The sequence below is a fragment of the Nicotiana tabacum genome, chromosome 12 (genome assembly GCF_000715075.1).
Source record: "Nicotiana tabacum cultivar K326 chromosome 12, ASM71507v2, whole genome shotgun sequence".
NCBI classification, from domain to species: domain Eukaryota; kingdom Viridiplantae; phylum Streptophyta; class Magnoliopsida; order Solanales; family Solanaceae; genus Nicotiana; species Nicotiana tabacum.
In genome coordinates, this window is record NC_134091.1 from 36,638,660 (window position 1) to 36,650,904 (window position 12,245).

Below are 12,245 nucleotides of genomic sequence, written 5' to 3' on the forward strand. Positions count from 1 at the left end.
CGAATGCCTAGGTTCAACAACACATATGGCCGAACATCAGGCCCAACGAATGACATACTTAGCCAAATGGATGCCAAACTTAACCAAACAGGTGACAGACCACTCGTGGAATTAATTAATTAACTCCTAAAACTATAAGTAATCAACAGTTCTAGCCAAAGCATATAGACAAGATCACAAGAAATACTGACAAGTTTACAAGGAAGGTTCATGCTTGTATTCTCAGAAACAAAGCTAAAGGATCACAGGATAGTGAACTATTCCAAAGAGTTTCAAAAATAAAATGATTCAGGATTAGCCTAAAAGAACTTTAGACACGAGATTTAAACATGAAATCTAATAGAATCATATATAAGAACAAGTAGAGCATAGACTTCACATGAAAGGTTTAACATGAAGGCCTAGTGAAAACAACATAACATAACATGTTCATGATCGAGCAGTAACTTAGTTGAGAATGAGAAAACATTAACATGTTGAGTATCAGTTACAATAACATAAAGACTTATAGTAAACAATAACATGTCAACTTCACATCAATAGGACAGACAAGCATTAAACCTTGTACTAGCTGGCCACATATAGGAGAAAATGCTGGTTATGAGATTTACTCTAAAGGTCTCAACTAATAATGAAGAACATAGGATTGAGCAAGTCAAACAAAAGCACACAATAGGGTTACATATAGCATGGAATAAGTCATAGCTAACAGTAGAACTCCAGAAAGATAAAGTTGGGTATGGATGTCTCAGTAGGAATTAGAACACATTTTTGGGAATGATTTGATTATCATAATAGTACAGAATAAGGTAAGAAACCAAACTTAGAATAAGCAACAGGTATAAGTAACCAACTACTCCTATACATATTTATTAGAAATCGTTCAGGTTGGATACACATAATGGGTATGCATTCAGGATAGCATATTAAGCCAAGTATTCAGATAGCATTGTCATATGACTTGTAGAGAAATAGTCCATTATGAATACAAGATTCAACATGAAAAGAGAAATTTTGAGTAGGAACAAAGTTTCCTAAGGGTTTTAGTACAAAGTTCAACAACTATCACTCAGGTTTCAATTACGAATCACGCAGGCATCATGAATCAACTTAACTATCAACATATGAGTTAAGATCAGGACTTGCATAGAATTGAAGCTAGTGGAACTACAGAGTAGTACTAAAACAAATGGAATTGTATACAAAAGGGCATAACATTCAAATTAACTCATGGAAATCCAAATAGCACTAATGCACATAACACAAACACAAACAGAAAGAAGTATAAGTGAGAAAGTATAGAGCACTAACCAGTTATAGACAAACTAAATAAAGGATGAAGAACTAAAAAATCTCAAGAATAGCTGTGATTATTGAAGACCAACAAAAATCTCAACTCCAGTACTTCAGAATTCATAGAAGCCTCGAAATGGACTCCTAGCAGTGCTTTCACTGGAGGAAGGTGAATAAAATCTGGTGGCCTTGGCTTTTAGCCGGCCAAGAGCTCAATTTCAGAATAGTATAGAATAAGTGAGAGTGAGAGAATAGTTCCTAAGGTGATTAGAGTCTCTCCAAAGGGGAAATTGTGGAGGGGTTTATATAGTAGCAAAATTAAAGACACAAATAAGGAAAACATAGTCAATTAAACATAAAAAGGAAAGAATAGCATGCAAAATCGATTAGAATCGGACCCATAGGGCCTGGTAGTGAGTGTATCAGGTCAAAAACATGAAGATAATACAGAATCGGAGTTGAACGAATACCAGTGATTCGATTTCCATAAATAATCGAGTACCAAATGCTTGTAATGTTTAAGAGATGGTAAGCGTCTTAGTGTGTACAAGAAAGGAAAGGAATCATGGAATATTTCCATATGATTATCGGATTGGGACTAGGATTTGAGTGGGGCAGCTAGGGTTTGTAGAAGAGAGGTGAAGGTTAGAGAGAGTATATGTAACGACCCGACCGGTCGTTTTGAGCTCTAGCATGTCATTCAGCGGTTTGAGGCATTGAGTAGCTTCACTTCATGTATTATCACTTGTATGTGTGGTCGAAATTGAATTTCGGGAAGTTCAGAATTGATTTTGAAGAAAATTCTCACTTCGGAAGCTTTAAGTTGGAAGAGTTGACTAAGGTTTGACTTTTGAGTAAACGACCTCGGAATTGAGAATTGAAAGTTCTAATAGGTTCGTATGATGATTTAGGACTTGGGCATATGTACGGAGAGCATTTTGGTGCTTATTATGGAAAGTTAGCATATTGGAAGAATTTTATAAATTTGGGTTGAAGTGTATCTTGATGTTATCGATGTCTGTTTGGGGTTCCAAGCCTGAGAATAGCTCCATATGGTGATTGTGGTTTTAGGGCGCATTCGGATGTGGATTTGGGGTCTGTAGGTCATTTCGGGGTCATTTGGTGCAACATTGGAATTTGGAGGTTTTTGGGAAGTTTGACCGGGAGTGGACTTTTTTATATCGAGTTTGAATTCCTATTCCGGAAGTTGAAGTAGGCCCGTAAAGTCAATTATGACTTGTGTGCAAAATTTGAGGTCAATCGGACTTGATTTGATAGGTTTCGGCGTCGAATGTAGAAGTTTGATGTTCAAAAGTTCACTAAGCTTGAATTGGGGTGCGATTCGTGTTTTTAGCATTGTTCGATGCGATTGAGGCCTCGAGCAGATTCATGTCATGTATTGGGACTGGTTGGTAAGATTGGGAGGGGGTTCTCGGGGGGCCTCGGGTGAGTTTCGGGGTGGTTTCAGATCAATTCTCCTTGTTTTGTCACTAATGTGTTGGTGTCTGGTTTCCTCCTTCGCGATTGCGAAGGGTCTCATGCGTTTGTGAAGAGGAATTTTGGGGCTACTGGGAATTGGCCATCGTGAACCCGATTAAGGAGACGCGGATGCGAGGCAGAAGCTAGGAAGCCTACACGAACGAGAGCTGGAGGCTGCGAATGCGAAGAGGAAGGGAGAGCTGGGGGCTGCCAGGCATTAAGCCTTCGTGAATGTGGCTAGTGGCCCACGAACGTGAAGGGTAGTGGTCACAAGGCTTCGCGAATGTGATGGCCTTTCTATGAATGCAAAGAGGAGAAGTCTTGGGCAAACTGGTTTTAAAATGAGGTTTGGGTTCATTTCATCCATTTTCCACACGACTTGGGCGATTGTTGGAGCTCTTCAAGGGGGTATTTTCATCATCTAATACAAGGTAAGTGACTCCCACATTATGTTAGTGAAATACTTGGATTATATATAGACTTTAACATGGAAATTCATGGAAAATAAGTGGAAATTTGTGATTTTGAAGAAAAACCTAGAAATTGATATTTTGGAAATTTGACCACGAAATTGGACATGAAATTTGGAATAAATTATATATTTGTGTTTGTGGTGTTATGGGTAAAGTTTATATTCGAATATTTTTGGAATCCGGGCACGTGGGCCTGATGGTTGACTTTATTGAGTTTTCGAGCGGAGTTGGGAATTTGTTTAAATTGTTTTATTATGGGTATTAGAGTATATTTTGATTGGTTTGCACCTTGTTTGACTAGTTTTAGATCGACGGGCATCGGTTTAAGGTGTTAGAGAGGTTTTGGAGCCGATTATGGAACTTCGGAGCGAGGTAAGTCTCGTGCTATAATTGACCACGAAAGTCTGTACGTAGCTAAATTCATGCTATTTTCCAGGGATACTTAGGTTATCACCATGCTATAATCATACTATAGGGGTTATTTTTGCTCGTTTAATTCCTTTATTTCGCATTACGACTTGAGAACGGACTTGCGTAGAGTGATAGACTTGCTTTTGTAGAGATTTAACGGGCTTCATGACTAGCCATGGAATAATTGTACTCCTTATACGAATTTCTCCCACACTATGTGTTTTCATTGAAAGGTTTTCCTTAAATATTTATAACTCACACGTCTATTCGTGAGTGGGGTCAATGGCCCATTAAAGCTTCTTATTCTAATGGGATCGGGTCATTCGCCTCGGCAGGATTATGTACCACACTTTCATTGGAGCGAGCCATTCGCCTCGGTAGTATAATAGATGCATCTATGGTTCGTGTCGTTCGACCCTCGTCAGTGCACAGATTATGACAGGATCGGGTCGTACGCCTCGACATTTATGTAAAATACTCTCATGGAATCGTGCATAATAATTGACAAGAAGTCAGTGTATCTATGAGTCTTCCCGGTCTAAATTAAGATGACCTATCTGGTGAGGTCCATTATATATTTATCCTCCGGTTGAGGAGGTGATTTCTAGTTGAGAGCTTGAGCTTATCGTAGAGAGGATGATCGTATCACGTATTTACACTTGTTTATTTCATTTGTTTACTCTGCCCCATATCTGTTTACTTCTTATTATAACTGTCTTATTGGACCACTAGTAAGTGTCGATATCGACCCCTCGTCACTACTTCTCTGGGGTTAGGCTAGATACTTACTGGGTACGCATTGATTTACGTACTCATGCTACACTTGCTGCACTTATTTGTGCAGGTACATATATGTCTGGTGGTCTTTTGGGCGTAGAGACGCGGATGGTGTGGGGACTTACCGTGAGCTGCATTTCATGTTACGATCCGTAGCCTGCAGAGTCTCCATCAGAGCTATTTATATTATCCTGTCTAATTTGTATTCCAGACAGATGTTGTATTTTATTACATTTCCTTGTTGATACTCATGCACTTGTGAAACCGGGTTTGAGGGTTCCTTATAAGGGTGGTTCATCATTATAATTCGCATAAATCTCATCATTTACCCTGTAAGTTCTATTTCATACTATTTAATTAAATGTTCTCTTGGGTCTCACGAGTCATAAGCAAGTCTAGTAGAGTCTTACGGATCGGTACAGAGACGTATGTACTTATCTTCAAGAGGCTACAGGCTGTTAGGAGCACTTCCCTTCTTGATTCATCATTGTGAGATTTGATTCCTTCGAGGCTTATGCCTTATTTCCTTCCTATTCATTCTTGTATGGTATTGAGCAATCGTGTGAATTGGGCATCGAGGAGTTGCAGTGGTACTATATACATGGAGCAGGATGTTTCTCCCTACGCATTCGAGCAAGTTATTATCGTCTTCTTACAGAAGGATGTTCTGTCATTTCAGCTCAGTAGCTGTATTTTCAATGGGATCTAGGCTACGCACAGATTGCTATGATGTTCATACGTTATTATCGCACAATGTTGGTGCAATGGTAGGGTGTTTGTTTATGTGTCGAGGCAGTGAATAACTTGAAAGGAGGATTTCTCAGCACATGATTTAGAGGTTCAACATTTATTTCCAGCAAAGGAAAGGCAATCTGTTACAACCCAAATTCGCATACCATAGATCACGCCATAAGTTAGTCGACGTAAATCCAAGAAGAGATTATCTTTGAGATGATAAGAAGTTAATCCTATTGGTCTTAAACGATACAAGGGTGTATAAGAGTGGTTAACAAGTATTAGAAGTTAAACGAATTAAGGATGTTGTAACCCGTATTTTTGAGTAACACTAGAGGTGATTAACTGTCCCAAGAGGTCTTGTTTTAATTTATTTGAATCATATAATATCCGTATCATAAGTCTTGAAGTCAAGCGAGTTATGAAACAAAAGTCGATAAAAGTTGTCGCAACTTAGGTTTATAATTTTACTTAAACTTTAGGTCAAATGTTACTGCATTTTTCTCCCAATGTGCTTGGAATTATGGGGTGATCTACCTATCAAATTGAATATCTATGAGTCTAGTTTCCAACGCATTAAACCGTTTGTTGATACGATCTCGGAATAGAGAGATATTCGCATTTTCGCGAGAGTGCGCCAAGCTGCTCTCTATGGGGCCCACAAAGGCGGTTTAAGACATATGGACATATATAAGATACCTCAACCCCGTTTTAAGTCATTATTTTTCAGTATATTCAGATCTTATAACCCTAAAAACAGTCTCTCAAGGTTCTCTCATGATCCAAGACCCAAACAAAGGGCAAACAACACAAATCAAATGTCGGGAATCCCGTGGCGCTAGTAAGTTTCTTGTTCTTCTTGTTGTTGCTGATTTTTGTGTTATTCCAGCTCGTGTGGGAGGTTGTTTTAAGTGTTTTATGTTCTGTAAATACACCTTCAAGTTTTTAATATCAACCCTAGGTGATTTCAAGTCTTCTAAAGTAATTCTAGTGCCGAAAAACCCGAATTAATTGCTAGTTTCGCTTCCTTGTTCTTGTGGCAGAATTGAAGGGATATTTCATGGAAAATTAAGGTCAAATTGGAGTTGTTCTTTCTGTTTAAAGGTAAGGAACCTCTTACTCTATATATATTTAAGATTATCCAAGTTGTGGCTAAGTCATTGATGCTAGAACTTGTGAAATATATATCAAAAGGCTTGGTAGTAATGTTGTTAGTTGGTGGACTGTTTTGGAGGCTCAATATGATTATTAATGATGTTGTTTGGGCTGTTTGGTGATTGTATTGACTTGTGGGAAGTCATATAAATAGGGGAGGTGCTGTCCGTTTCATCGTAAAATAGGTTGCGGTCGATACATAATAGTTACGACGCTTAAACGATAATGATAGTGTCATTTCTCTTATTGTAGACTAAGGAGTCGTGACATTTGCATAGCTTGAGGTTGGGCAGTATATACAAGGTATGTGAGGCTATCCCCTTCATTCTTTTGCACGACTCCGATTGTACATAATGTAATGAACGAGCTCCCAAAGATACTCTACTCTTAGAAGCTAGCAGTACTTACATTGCTGCCCTTCTTATGAAACGATTGATATTGATGTTACTTCTCTTATTCTTATATTATCAATGTTGTTGGTAGTTCCTGATTCTTATAAGATTCTTGATGAAGAGTTAATCCTAATAACGTGTACGAAGGATACCGACCTTACGTCACTCCGAAAGGTTCAAAATGTGATTCCAATGAGTCCAGCATGCATCATATATATGTATCTATTTTACTCTACCGAGCCGCGCTATAGTCGGCCGGGTATGGCACCTATTGTGCAACCACTGATCAGTTGGGTTTTACCGAGCTCCACGTGGCCGGGTACGATTCTACCGAGCCCTATGATGGCCGGGTACGTTTTACCGAGCCTATTACGGCCGGGTACGATATGATGATGATGATGCCCACAAAGGCGTATGTTTTAAAAGTTTATGTATATATATATGTATGTATCATGTATTTCATGTCAGTAGCCCTCAGAGGTACCCAGATGTCACAGGTTGTATATTCCCTATCACTGTTTACATTATTGTTCTTACTTATGCTTTCCTGCCTTACATACTCAGTACTTTATTCGTACTGACGTCCTTTTTATTTGTGGACGCTGCATGTCATGCTGCAGGTCCTGATAGACGGGTAGACGCAGCTCCCCCATCACAGTAGGCTATCCGGTTCAGCGGTTATTGGCAAGATCCCTTCTCCGGACTTGCCGTGGTCTTGGTATGCATTTTTGTTATAGACATTATGGGTATGTCGGGGCCCTGTTCCGGCAATGTTGTAGCACTTATGTTCTTTTAGAGGCTCATAGACAGGTGTCGACTCATGTATGGTTTGGAATGCCTTGTCGGCTGATTTTTGTTGTATAGTCTTTCATGGCACCATGGTAGCTCGTACCTTATATATAGTTTCTTGACAGTCTTGTCGTCCCATGTTACGTATGTTCATGACATTATCTTTCATTGTTGGATGTTCATGATCCATGTCTACCATTTATATTGGTCTTGTCGGCCCTTAAAGATAATAAGGAAGGTTAGATAAAATGTACGTTGGTGCTCGGCAAGTATGGCCCGGGTTCTAGTCATGACCTTCCAGTTGGGTCGTGACAAACTTGGTATCAGAGCAAGTCTGTCCTAGGGGATGTCTATGAGCCGTGTCTAGTAGAGTTTTGATTATGGATGTGTAGCGCGCCACATTTATAATCAGGAGGCTACGTGACATCTAGGGTTGTTACCTTCTTCCTGAATCTAGATCGTGCGTAGAGTTGAGTCGTAAGTGTTCATATCTAATATTCACCTTGTTTTCTTTCAGCGATGCCTTCGACTAGGAAGCAAGCGATTAGTAAACGGCTTGATACAGCTGTGGGAGAGGGTAACATTCAGGTGCCTCCAGCCAGAGCAGGCCAAAGTGAGGCTCAGAGTGAGATGCCGTCTCATACCTCTCCGTCTCCTCCAGAGGATATTAGGAGGCACCCAGTACATCCAGTTCCTCCGTCTGGCACTACAGACCATGATATGCGCAAGTGCGGTGCAGTTGTTGACTAGCTTGGTAGCTGCTCAGGCTCAGAGGCAGAATACCGGTGCTGCTGATAAACCGGTTAGTGCGAGAGTTCGTGATTTTATTAATCTAGACCCTCCAGTGTTTACCGGATCAGACCCCAAGGAGGACCCACAAACATTTATTGATCAGGTTCATCGTACATTGCGGGTTATGCATGCTAGTGATACGGAGGCAGTAGAGTTGGCTTCTTATCGGTTACGGGATTTAGCGGTTTTCTGGTATGATAGTTGGGAGAGATCTAGGGGTCCGAACGCTCCTCCAGCCGTGTGGAAGGAATTTTCTGAGGCCTTTCTTCGTCACTACTTGCCAGTTGAGATACGACGAGCTAGAGCTGATAAGTTCTTGAACCTTCGACAGGGTAATATGAGTGTACGAGAGTATAGTATACAGTTTGATTCTTTAGCAAGGTATGCTCCCCATATGGTGTCCGAGATGAGTGATAGGGTGCATCTGTTCGTGAACGGGTTGGGACCACATCTGATAAATGAGTGCACAACAGCCTCCTTGGTAGAGGGCATGGATATTTCCCGTATTCAGGCTTATGCCCAGACCCTAGAGGATCGTAAGCGCCAGCAAAGGGCAGATAGGGAGCAGGATAGGGGCCAGCATAAGAGGGCGAGATTTGCAGGGTATTCTGATGAGTTCAGAGGCAGTATCAGGCCCCAATCTTCGAGGAGTTCGGCGCCACCTGTAGCTAGTGCTCCTCCACAGTTTCAGAGGCCTCGGTATGATCGATTTACCTATTCTGGTTCAGGTCAGAGTTCGAGGGCATCAGGCTCACAATTTCATAGAGATACTAGTCAGACGAGACCCCCAACACCTCGTTGTGATCAGTGCGGCAAGGCCCACTTTGGACTGTGCCGTCGAGGTTCCGATGCGTGCTATTCTTGCGGACAGCCTGGCCATATGATGCGGGATTGTCCTAACAGAGGAGGTGGTGGTATGGCTCAACCGACTGGATCTGTGTCTGGTTCTTCCTCATCAGTTCGACCTCCAGCACAAGGTTTTCAACAGTCGACAGGTCGTGGTAGAGGTAGAGGTTCAGTGCCGAGTTCGAGTGGTGCTCAAAATCGAACCTATGCTCTAGTAGGTCGACAAGATCTCGAGTCGTCTCCGGATGTTGTTACAGGTATATTGTCTGTGTTTTCTTATGATGTATATGCGCTAATTGATCCAGGATCTACCTTATCATATGTTACACCCTTTGTGGCTAATAAGTTTGGCATTGAACCTGAATTGATAAGTAAACCACTTGCGGTATCCACTCCGATAGGAGATTCTGTGATTGCTAGAAGGGTATATAAAGGTTGCACTGTGATGATTTGTAGTCGTCAAACCTCGGCAAATTTATTTGAGTTAGAAATGGTTGATTTCGATGTGATAATGGGAATGGACTGGTTGGCCTCATGCTATGCAAATGTTGACTGTCGTACGAAGATGGTTAGGTTTCAGTTTCCGGGTGAACCCGCCATTGAATGGAAGGGGAACATTGCTACGCCGAAAGGTAGGTTTATTTCCTATCTTAAGGCAAGGAAGATGATCTCAAAAGGTTACATTTATCATCTTGTTCGCGTTAGGGATGCGGAGGCGAAGCCGCCTACTCTACAATCAATCCCCGTGGTCAATGAATTTCCAGATGTTTTCCCAGATGAACTCCCAGGCCTTCCTCCTGAAAGGGAGATTGAGTTTAGCATTGATGTGTTGCCTGACACTCAACCGATCTCTATCCCTCCATACAGGATGGCCCCGGCAGAGTTGCGAGAGTTGAAGGTGCAGTTGAAGGACTTGCTGGATAAGGGTTTCATTAGGCCTAGCACTTCACCTTGGGGTGCACCAGTCTTGTTCGTGCAGAAGAAAGATGGGTCGTTAAGGATGTGTATCGATTATCGACAGTTGAATAAGTTTACAATAAAGAACAAGTATCCACTTCCAAGGATTGATGACCTGTTTGACCAACTCCAGGGTGCCAAGTATTTCTCCAAGATTGACTTGCGTTCAGGGTATCATCAGGTAAGGGTTAAGGAGAAGGATATTCCAAAGACGGCCTTCCGGACAAGATATGGGCACTTTGAGTTCTTGGTGATGTCGTTCGGGCTAACAAATGCCCCAGCAGCTTTTATGGATCTCATGAATAGTGTATTCAGGCCCTATCTTGATGTGTTCGTGATCGTATTCATTGATGACATTCTGGTGTATTCTCGTTCGGAGGCGGAACATGCGGGCCACTTGCGGATAGTATTACAGACCCTTCAGGATCATAAGTTATATGCTAAGCTCTCTAAATGTGAATTCTGGCTGAACTCAGTAGCATTCCTTGGCCATGTGATATCTGATGAGGGTATTAGTGTCGACACTCAGAAGATCGATGCAGTGAAGAATTGGCCGAGACCTACAACACCGTCAGAAGTCCGCAGCTTCCTGGGGCTAGCAGGATATTATAGGCAGTTTGTAGAAGGGTTTTCCTCTATATCAGCACCATTGACTAAGTTAACACAGAAAGCTACCAAGTTCCAGTGGTCTGATGCTTGTGAACATAGTTTTCAGGAGCTAAAGAATCGATTGACATCTGCGCCAGTGCTCACTCTCCCAGAAGGAACAGAAGGTTATGTGGTATATTGTGATGCCTCAGGTATAGGTTTGGGGTGCGTATTGATGCAACGTGGGAAGGTGATTGCTTATGCATCAAGACAATTGAAGAAGCATGAAAAGAATTACCCGACTCATGATTTGGAATTGGCTACAGTAATATATGCTTTGAAGATATGGCGGCACTACTTATACGGCGTCCATGTTGACATCTACACAGATCACAAGAGTTTACAATACATCTTCAAGCAGAAGGAGTTGAATTTGAGGCAGCGTAGGTGGCTTGAATTACTGAAAGACTATGACGTCGAGATATTGTACCATCCCGGTAAAGCCAATGTTGTGGCAGACGCTCTCAGCCGTAAGTCAATGGGAAGCTTAATACATATTGAGGCAGGTAGACAAGGGTTGACCAAAGAGCTTCACCAGCTGGCCAATATGAGAATCAGATTGTTGGACTCTGATGACGGAGGTGTTACTGTACAGAATACAGCAGAATCATCTTTGGTAGCCGAGGTAAAAGCACGGCAATATGAAGATCCTACCTTAGTAAGATTGAGAGAGGGAATTCAGCAGTGTAAGATTACAGCTTTCAAGATCGGAGGAGATGGGACACTGAGATACCAGGGCCGATTATGTGTGCCTAGTGTGGCAGGGTTGCGAGAGAAGATTATGATTGAGATTCATCAGTCCCGATATTCTATCCATCCTGGCTCGACAAAGATGTATCATGACGTTAAGGAGCAGTATTGGTGGGATAACATGAAGAAGTCTATTGCAGAATTTGTAGCCCAGTGTCCTAATTGTCAACAAGTAAAGATCGAGCATCAGAAACCCAGTGGATTGATTCAGAATATAGAGATTCCGACCTGGAAATGGGAGGTGATTAATATGGACTTCATTATTGGATTACCTCGCTCTTATCATAAGTTTGACTCCATCTGGGTGATAGTTGATCGACTTACAAAATCTGCCCATTTTCTACCAGTTAAGACAACTTACACGGCTGAAGATTATGCGAAGTTGTATATCAAGGAGATTGTTAGGCTTCATGGTGTGCCGGTATCTATTATATCAGACCGAGGAGCTCAATTTACGGCTAACTTTTGGAGGTCTTTTCAGAAGGGTTTAGGCACACAAGTAAATCTCAGCACTGCATTCCATCCGCAGACTGACGGACAGGCTGAACGTACCATCCAGACGCTTGAAGATATGCTACGAGCATGTGTTCTAGATTTCAAGGGGAATTGGGATGACCATCTGGCACTTATAGAATTTGCCTACAATAATAGCTACCATTCCAGTATTAAAATGGCCCCGTATGAGGCACTGTACGGGAGGAGATGTAGATCACCAGTTGGATGGTTCGAAGTCGGTGAGACAGAATTA